The sequence below is a fragment of the Geotrypetes seraphini genome, chromosome 5, assembly GCF_902459505.1.
Source record: "Geotrypetes seraphini chromosome 5, aGeoSer1.1, whole genome shotgun sequence".
Lineage (NCBI taxonomy): Eukaryota > Metazoa > Chordata > Amphibia > Gymnophiona > Dermophiidae > Geotrypetes > Geotrypetes seraphini.
Genome location: NC_047088.1, coordinates 11,190,498 through 11,199,513, shown reverse-complemented (window position 1 = coordinate 11,199,513; position 9,016 = coordinate 11,190,498).

Genomic DNA, 9,016 nt, shown 5'->3' with positions numbered 1-9,016 from the left:
TAATCCTGGGACATCTTGTAGTACTGTGTCAAGGGACATAGATTTTTTGATACAATGCTGGAGTTGCATCCATCTAAATTGTTGCGTCAATGGTAAACCTCTCTTAGACGCTAGTTCTTTAAAAGGTATCAAATCTGCTTCCACCAAAATGTCCTGCAGGAGCCATATGTCGCAGTTCTGCCAAATACTCCAGTTAACTGTTGAGTTTTGAATCTTAAATTTCTCATTTTTCCATAGAGGAATCAAAGTAGAGTTATTCCATTCCATTGAATAGGTAGAGTCTATCACATCAATAGCTTTTTTGTAAGAAGTTAGGATGGGATCAAGCTTATCTCTTTTAGTCAAAACAATACCAGCCAGGAACCTGAGTCTTTGAATGTCATAGAGGTCACTTTCTAGAGATAGCCATGCCGGGGGATCGAGAGATCTAAGACCATGATATCCATCTGCCCATTGTCTCATGATAAAGGCGTGGTGATAATGTGTAAAGCTTGGAAAATTCACTCCCCCGTGTGACTTGGGGGCTTTCAACTTATGTAAAGCAATTCTCGGTTGTTTGTGAAGCCAAAGAAATTTGGAAAGTAAAGAGTCTACATTTTTGTAGAAGTTTGGTGATAAATGAACGGGCAACATACTCAAGACATAGTTTATTTTTGGCGTTAGCATCATTCTTATAGTTTCTAGTCTTCCCCACCATGTCAATGTCAACGGGGTCCATCTGTTAATATTAATTTTAAGTGAATCAATTATGTAATCTTCATTGAGTTTTATGGTATCTTCAATCGATGGTCCAAAATAAACACCTAGATATTTCATGTAGGAAGACACCCATTTTATTCCATACGAGGTGACATCAAATTCTGCCGCAGGGCAATTAATAGGCATAGCTTCGGTTTTATTTGTGTTCAGTTTATATCCAGATACTTTAGCATATTCTGTGATTGTGGACAGCAGATACGGAATTGAATGTGGAGTGATGTAGAGTAGTATATCATCAGCATAAGCTGAAATTTTAAATTCCCGTTCTTTTATTTTAAAACCCACTATATCATGATTGTGTCTTATCCGCTGGATTAAAGGCTCCAATGCCAAATTGAATAACAATGGCGACAATGGGCAACCTTGCCTAGTACCCCTGGTTGGATGAAAAGCTGAAGATAAGAAACCGTTAATGAACACTCTGGTAGTAGGTTCTGAGTAAAGTACCCGAATCTTGTTTATAAATTCTTCTGAGAAACCAAACCAGTCCAATGTTTGGAATAGAAAAGGCCACTCTATCCTATCAAAGGCCTTTTCCGCATCTAATCCTACCGCAATGATTTCTTGTTCTTGTTGTTGGACATGGGAGATAATATGTGCAAATAATCTAGTATTGTCATTAGAGAATCGCCCAGTAATAAAACCACACTGGTCAGGGGAGATCAATTTGGTAATTACGGTCTGAAGTCTAACTGAGAGTAGTTTGGCGTATATCTTCGCGTCCACATTAATTAAGGATAACGGACGGTAGTTTGTAATGTATTTATTGTCCTTTCCTGGTTTCGGCAATACAATGATGGATGCTTCTGTAAACGTCCCAGATGGTTTCCCATTTTCTATAAGGTGTTCAATAAATTGTAAATAAAACGGGCCTATAACATCTAGAAATGTTCTGTAAAATTCAACAGTCAGCCCATCCGGTCCAGGAGCTTTCTTAAGAGCCATTGATTGAAGCACTGTATTTATTTCGGCAAGAGTTATCGGTATATTCAACCAGTCATTATCTGATTGTTCAAGACGAGGATGCGGGATGTCTGTCAGAAAGTCTTTAGTATTTTGCAGATTACAAGGCTGAGACGTATACAAAACACGATAGTAGTCCATAAAGGCCTGAGAAATGGCAGCAGGATCCGTGAACTCTGTTCCAGATTCTGATCTAATATTCCCAATGTTGGCTCTTTCCCTCCGTTGTTTAAGGAAGTTCGCCAGCAGGTGTCCACATTTATTACTCTCTGCGAAATATGATGCTGATTGTTGGAATACAGTGTGAGCTGCTTTCTGACTCCTGGTGTTATTGTATTGGAATCTCGCTTTATTCAGGCGTATCAAAATGGAGACATCAGACGGTGTGTTTTGATGCTGTGTTTCCAAAGCCTTTATGTCCTCCTCTATCTTTTTCTGTTCCTCTTTCCATTGTTTATTTTTATGGGATGAGTAAGTAATAACCATTCCCCTTATAAAAGCCTTAAAAGCATCCCAGCAGCAAGGCCAAGACGTATGCTCAGGTTTATTGAATTGAAAATATTCTGTGATTTGAGTTTTCATAAGTAAGCAGAATTGTGGATCCGTAAGCAGAGCATTATTGAACCTCCATTGAGAAGCGGTCACCTGAGGCGACTTCTGTTTAATGTGGAGGGAAATAGCTGCATGATCTGACACTAGAATAGGGAAAATATCCGATTTTAAGACTGTGTCAGACATTGATTCACTAATCAGAAAAAAATCAATACGTGAATAAGACGAGTGCGGTGAGGAAAAAAAAGTGTATGAGTCTATATCATTATGCAAGTGACGCCAAATATCTAAAAGGTTCGCATCATCTATCATATTGCGCAAGGCATACCAAGCTTTGGATTTTTTGTATGCACAGGAAGACTTCCTATCTCTCGTAGGGTTCAAAATAAGATTGAAGTCCCCAGCTATTATCAGTTGTGAACCTGCATTTTCCAGTAAGGTCTCCTGCAATGCATGAAAAAATTCTGGAGAATCATTATTTGGACCATATATATTAAGAATACAGTAGTCCGTACCTGCATATTGAAAACTGACCTTAACCCATCTCCCGTTTAGATCTGCTGATGAAGACTGTATGGTAATTTCACGTTTATTCCTGATTAGTGTAAGAACACCACCTTTCTTATCTATGGCAGGTGAATAATATGCTGGTAAAGTCCATGTGCAGTGAACTTCTGCAGAAGCTTTCGAATCTAGGTGTGTCTCCTGCAACATGATGATGTCAGGCTTTTGATCCTCCAAATATGTTATGATTTTCTTCAATTTGATTTTATTATTAAGACCTTTTGTGTTCAGAGAAATAATATTAAGTGACATTAAAATGTGGTGAGGTTATGAAACATATGTACACATGTGCATTTTTAATGTACACCTGGACAGAAGAGATAAAAGAGATTAGTGCAGAACTGGCATTTGATTGAAAACATGACTTCATAAAGGAAATTTCTACCCATGTTATTATATTTGAAAAACAGCACCCCGAAAATACCATGGCGAAGGCTACTTCGCTCCTAACAGACATTGCGAGTGTGGCTAAACAAAAACATAGACAGCAACCCGAACATGGCTACCTCACACCCTTATATTTGTGAAATATATAAAACCAGAACTGTGCAACTAGCAATTACACTCCTGTCCCTTAAACACAGACAGTATCAGGGCACAAATGACTGAGCGACCCTAAGAACAGACAACATAATATATGCAGCATAAATAGTCACTCAGACTCATGTGCCTGTGAACAGATCTTCAGGATGATATATTACTTTAAACCTGGTTAATGGGGGTTGGTGAATTCAGTTCGATGAAAGATGCCAGATCATCTGGATTCGTGAAGTCTTTAGTGCTGTTGTTCAGGGTCACCCTCATGCGTGCTGGATACATTAGCCCATATCTGGCATTTAAAGCTTTGAGTTGTGGCCTGTAGGACAGCAGGGCTTTGCGATGGCGTGCAGTGGTTTTGCTCAAATCCGGTACAAACATTAAAGTGGATCCTTCAAGTTGAATCGGGGATTTGATCTTAGCCCTCTGCATGATTTGTAGAACATGCTGGTACCTTAGGATTTTCATTACCACAGGTCTGGGTCTCCGGTCAGCAGGGACCCGGTTAGAAGGCACGCGGTGTGCCCGCTCAATTTCAAGATCACGTGTGAAAGTAATATCAAGGACTTTTGGTATCAGAGATTCCAGGAAAGGAATGAGTTCTGCATCTTTCCCATTTTCTGGTAATCCCAGCAGCCGTATGTTACATCGACGAGACCTGTTACTTTGATCCTCCACTTCTTGTTCCAGCGCTGCAATTCGAGTGCTCTGACGGCGCATATCAGTCAATTGTACTGTAGTAGTCTCCATTTTGTTTTCGAGTGTGCTCACCCTTGTCTGGATTTGGGCAAATTCTTCCGTGAGAGTGGAGAGCTTGTTATTAATTTCATCAGTGCCCTGTTTGGTGTCAGTTATCAGCTCCTTCAATTCCCTTAATTCTGCCAGAATTTCATTAGTGGAATCGGATGCCGAAACCGGAAGTGGTGTTTTCGAGGGGGAGGCCGGGTCGGGCTTATGTCGTTTATTAATTTTTTTGTCCGACATTGCACGCGCGTCGCTTAGCAACCCCCGCCGGATTATTTACTTCCCTGAAGGAGATGAAGTTGCAGGAGCGTTTTCGCCGGTATTAATCACTCCGTTAACTGATTTTTGAGCGGATTCTTGCCGTCGGGTGTAGGAGCACGATGCTCAAGCAGCCATCATGTTCGGGCTCGGCCACGCCCCCTAATCTAGCTTTCTAGCAGCATTTTAACTGGCTCTTGAATCTGTCTAAGTTGCGTTGTTCCCTTAAATCAGGAGTGTCAAAGTCCCTCCTCGAGGGCTGCAATCCAGTTGGGTTTTCAGCATTTCCCCAATGAATATGCATGAGATCTATTAGCATACAGTGAAAGCAGTGCATGCAAATATGCCCAGAGATTTGGACATGCATATTAGCAAGTCCATAAATTAGCATAAACCTATAGATATGCTTTTCCTGAGAGATTCCTGACTATATACAACAATTCAAGGGGACAATTTTCAGCCATCACAGTCTGCCGAGTGAGATGCTTTTGTCGAGCTCCGGCGAGTCCTCATAGACAACCCTATGCATCACACGTTATCAAGGATGGGGTGATTTGGCATTGGCTAGGACGGGATGGTCCTATCACACACCGCAGCTCGATGTCCGTTTGGTCATTACGGCACATGTTTTTAAATGAGCCAACTCCGATATCCCTCAAATCTCTTGAAGCTAAACGTTTCAGCATCAACGAGATGGACCTTCCAGAATCCGGTTCTAAACAACAGCAGGTCCAGGAAAGCACCTGCCTTTTAGGAGATCAAACATTTATTTCTTTGCATTTTTGTTTTTGTGTATTTACACTTATGAACTGCATATCTGAATCTGCTCCATTTGGTATACAGAACATGAAAATATAGATTCAACACAGAATATAACAGTTAAAACAGTAATACTTTTTTCAGTCTGCCTTTGGCTCTGATACTCCTCAGAATGATCATATTTCTGAAGAAGATGTTAATGTATTTTTTTATGGAGTGTTTTTCTTTTCTCTTGTACGATTGTAGAGGTCTATCCTATCTGTCATTGAGTTCCTTTCTTACCTGTATTGAATATATGTTTTAATTGTTCCCCCAGAATACTGTTGTAAGCTTCTGCGGGATATCAAATTTTAAGAAACATAAATATAATATAGAGTTAAACACAGCATTCGATATACAATCTTTCACAAATAAGCTTTCAGCCCTTCCTTAAAAAGCAATAAATATCTTACCTCATAGAAACAACAAGGAAGTGTATTTCACAACTAGGTTTATATCTGAAAAAAAAGCCCTTTCACATACCTGGTACTCTTCAGCTTGGAAAAGAGACGGCTGAAGGGAGATATGATTGAAGTCTACAAAATCCCAAGTGGAGTGGGTACAAGTGGATTGATTTTCACTCCATCAAAAATTACAAAGACTAGGGGACACTCGATGAAGTTACAGGGAAATACTTTTAAAACCAATAGGAGGAAATATTTTATCACTCAGAGAATAGTTAAGCTCTGGAATGCATTGCCAGAGGATGTGGTAAGAGTGGATAGTGTAGCTGGTTTTATGAAAGGTTTGAACATGTTCCTGGAGGAAAAGTCCATAGACTGTTGTTGAGAAAGACATGGGGGAAGCCACTGCTTGCCCTGGATCGGTAGCATGAAATCTTGATACTCTTTGGGGGTTCTAGAATCTTTTGTTACTCTATGGGATTCAGGAATGTTGCTACTCCTTGGGGTTCCGGAATCTTTTGTTACTCTATGGGATTCAGGAATGTTGTTACTCCTTGGGGGTCTGGAATCTTTTGTTACTCTATGGGATTCAGGAATGTTGCTACTCTTTGGGGCTCCGGAATCTTTTGTTACTCTATGGGATTCAGGAATGTTGCTACTCCTTGGGTTCCAGAATCTTTTGTTACTCTTTGGGATTCAGGAATGTTGCTACTCTTTGGGGTTAGGAATCTTTTGTTACTCTATGGGATTCAGGAATGTTGCTACTCCTTGGGGTTCCGGAATCTTTTGTTACTCTTTGGGATTCAGGAATATTGCTACTCCTTGGGGTTCCGGAATCTTTTGTTATTCTATTGGATTCGGGAATATTGCTACTCCTTGGGTTCCGGAATCTTTTGTTACTGTTTGGGATTCAGGAATATTGCTACTCCTTGGGGTTCCGGAATCTTTTGTTACTCTTTGGGATTCAAGAATGTTGCTACTCCTTGGGTTTTGGCCAGGTACTAGGCACCTGGATTGAAAACCATGCGAATGGGCTACTGGGCTTGATGGACCATTGGTCTGACCCAGTAAGGCTAGTCTTATGTCCTTTTGCCAATAACTCATCCCCTTGTGATTTGAAAGGATGTTTTAGAACATAGTTATGGGTCCTAGGCTAAAGTGAGCATCAAAACCTTGCGTCCAAGTTTTATTAAAATTTGCCGAAAATTTTTAAGGAGGGGATGTTGAGAAGTTGATCTCAGGGCTCTGGGGGCTCATAGGGGATGAGGGTTCTATCAGTGAAAGCAGGCTCGTTGGATTGTAGGGTTTCGAATGTGAGGATGGCTAGTTTGTAGGTTATTCTGTGGGGAATTGGGCTTTTTTTTAGTAAAGGGATGACATGGTCGTATTTCTTGGAATTACTTATGTTCTGATCTCTTTTTGACATATGTTCAACCGTCAATCAACCGTGCTGCTGTAATTAAAATGCTGAGGATCTCTCGGTGGTAATCCCCGCATTGCTTTCCTGCATTTGCAGTAGGATCAATGCTTGCATAATAGAAGGTAAATCAAATGCAATCAAATAATGCTACAATGTTCTAACCAATCTTAATGAAAACTCTGAACAAATGTGTAGATGTGGAGGAGCATTTTCGAAAGGACGTCCCAGTCAGAATAGACATGTCCATTTTCCTACAGGAAACATGTCGGGATTTCCTGTTCAGAAATGCATGAGATGTAAGTCTGTGTGCTGAGGATGTAACATAACATAATAGCAGATTTCTGGACCGCATAGCCATAAGTTCAATGCTATGAAAAAAATTCAGGAATAATATCATATACAGAAATCTAAGTGATCAAAACTTTAGAAAAAAAGAAAAGTTTTCAACAGTTTTCTACAATGTTCATAAGATGTAGATCTAATCAATAACAGACGGAAATCTTTGTCATAGTAAGACTTGGTAGGAAAAGACAATTCCCAGGATGTTTCTTACTTTTACAGCCCTTGGCTGAAGGGAACGTAAATAGGGCATCAGACTTTCTACTATTCTCAAGCGCCACAATAACAAATCTGTCGGCAAGATATAATGGGGCAACACCAAAAGCAGTTTTATAACATAAGCATCCTAACTTAAAGATCACCCGGGCCTCCACTGGAAGCCAATGCAGCTCATGGCAATAGGGGGTTACGTGGTCAGACTTCCTCAGACCATAAATCATTCTTACTGCTGTATTCTGAACCAGGGTCAATCTAGCGGCCATTTTACAAACTTGAACGGCAAAAGAGGCAGGGACAAGGACGTCTGGCAATATTCTTAGAAGACTGGCCACACGGACCTCCCTGCAGAGCAGAGGGCCAGCCTGGTGGTCAGTGCAGTGGATTGTGAACCAAGGGACCTAGGTTCAAATCCCACTTGAACTCTTTGGTTTTGTAATTGTGAGCCCTCTGGGAACAGAAAAATACCTGCTGTAATTGAATGTACACATAAGAACATAAGAATTGCCACTGCTGGGTCAGACCAGTGGTCCATCGTGCCCAGTATTTCGCTCACACGGTGGCCCTTAGGTCATAGACCAGCATCCTAACTGAGACTAGCCCTACCTGCGTATGTTCTGGTTCAGCAGGAACTTGTCTAACTTTGTCTTGGATCCCTGGAGGGTGTTTTCCCCTATAACAGCCTCTGGAAGAGTGTTCCAGTTTTCCACCACTCTCTGGGTGAAGAAGAACTTCCTTACATTTGTACAGAATTTATCCTCTTTTAACTTTAGAGAGTGCCCTCTCGTTCTCTCTACCTTGGAGAGGGTGAACAACCTGTCCTTATCTACTAAGTCAATTCCCTTCAGTAACATAGTAACATAGTAACATAGTAGATGACGGCAGATAAAGACCCGAATGGTCCATCCAGTCTGCCCAACCTGATTCAATTTAAAATTTTTTTTTTTTTTTTTTCTTCTTAGCTATTTCTGGGCGAGAATCCAAAGCTTTACCCGGTACTGTGCTTGGGTTCCAACTGCCGAAATCTCTGTTAAGACTTACTCCAGCCCATCTACACCCTCCCAGCCATTGAAGCCCTCCCCTGCCCATCCGCCTCCAAACGGCCATACACAGACACAGACCGTACAAGTCTGCCCAGTAACTGGCCTAGTTCAATCTTTAATATTATTTTCTGATTCTAAATCTTCTGTGTTCATCCCACGCTTCTTTGAACTCAGTCACAGTTTTACTCTCCACCACCTCTCTCGGGAGCGCATTCCAGGCATCCACCACCCTCTCCGTAAAGTAGAATTTCCTAACATTGCCCCTGAATCTACCACCCCTCAACCTCAAATTATGTCCTCTGGTTTTACCATTTTCCTTTCTCTGGAAAAGATTTTGTTCTACGTTAATACCCTTTAAGTATTTGAACGTCTGAATCATATCTCCCCTGTCTCTCCTTTCCTCTAGTGTATACATATTC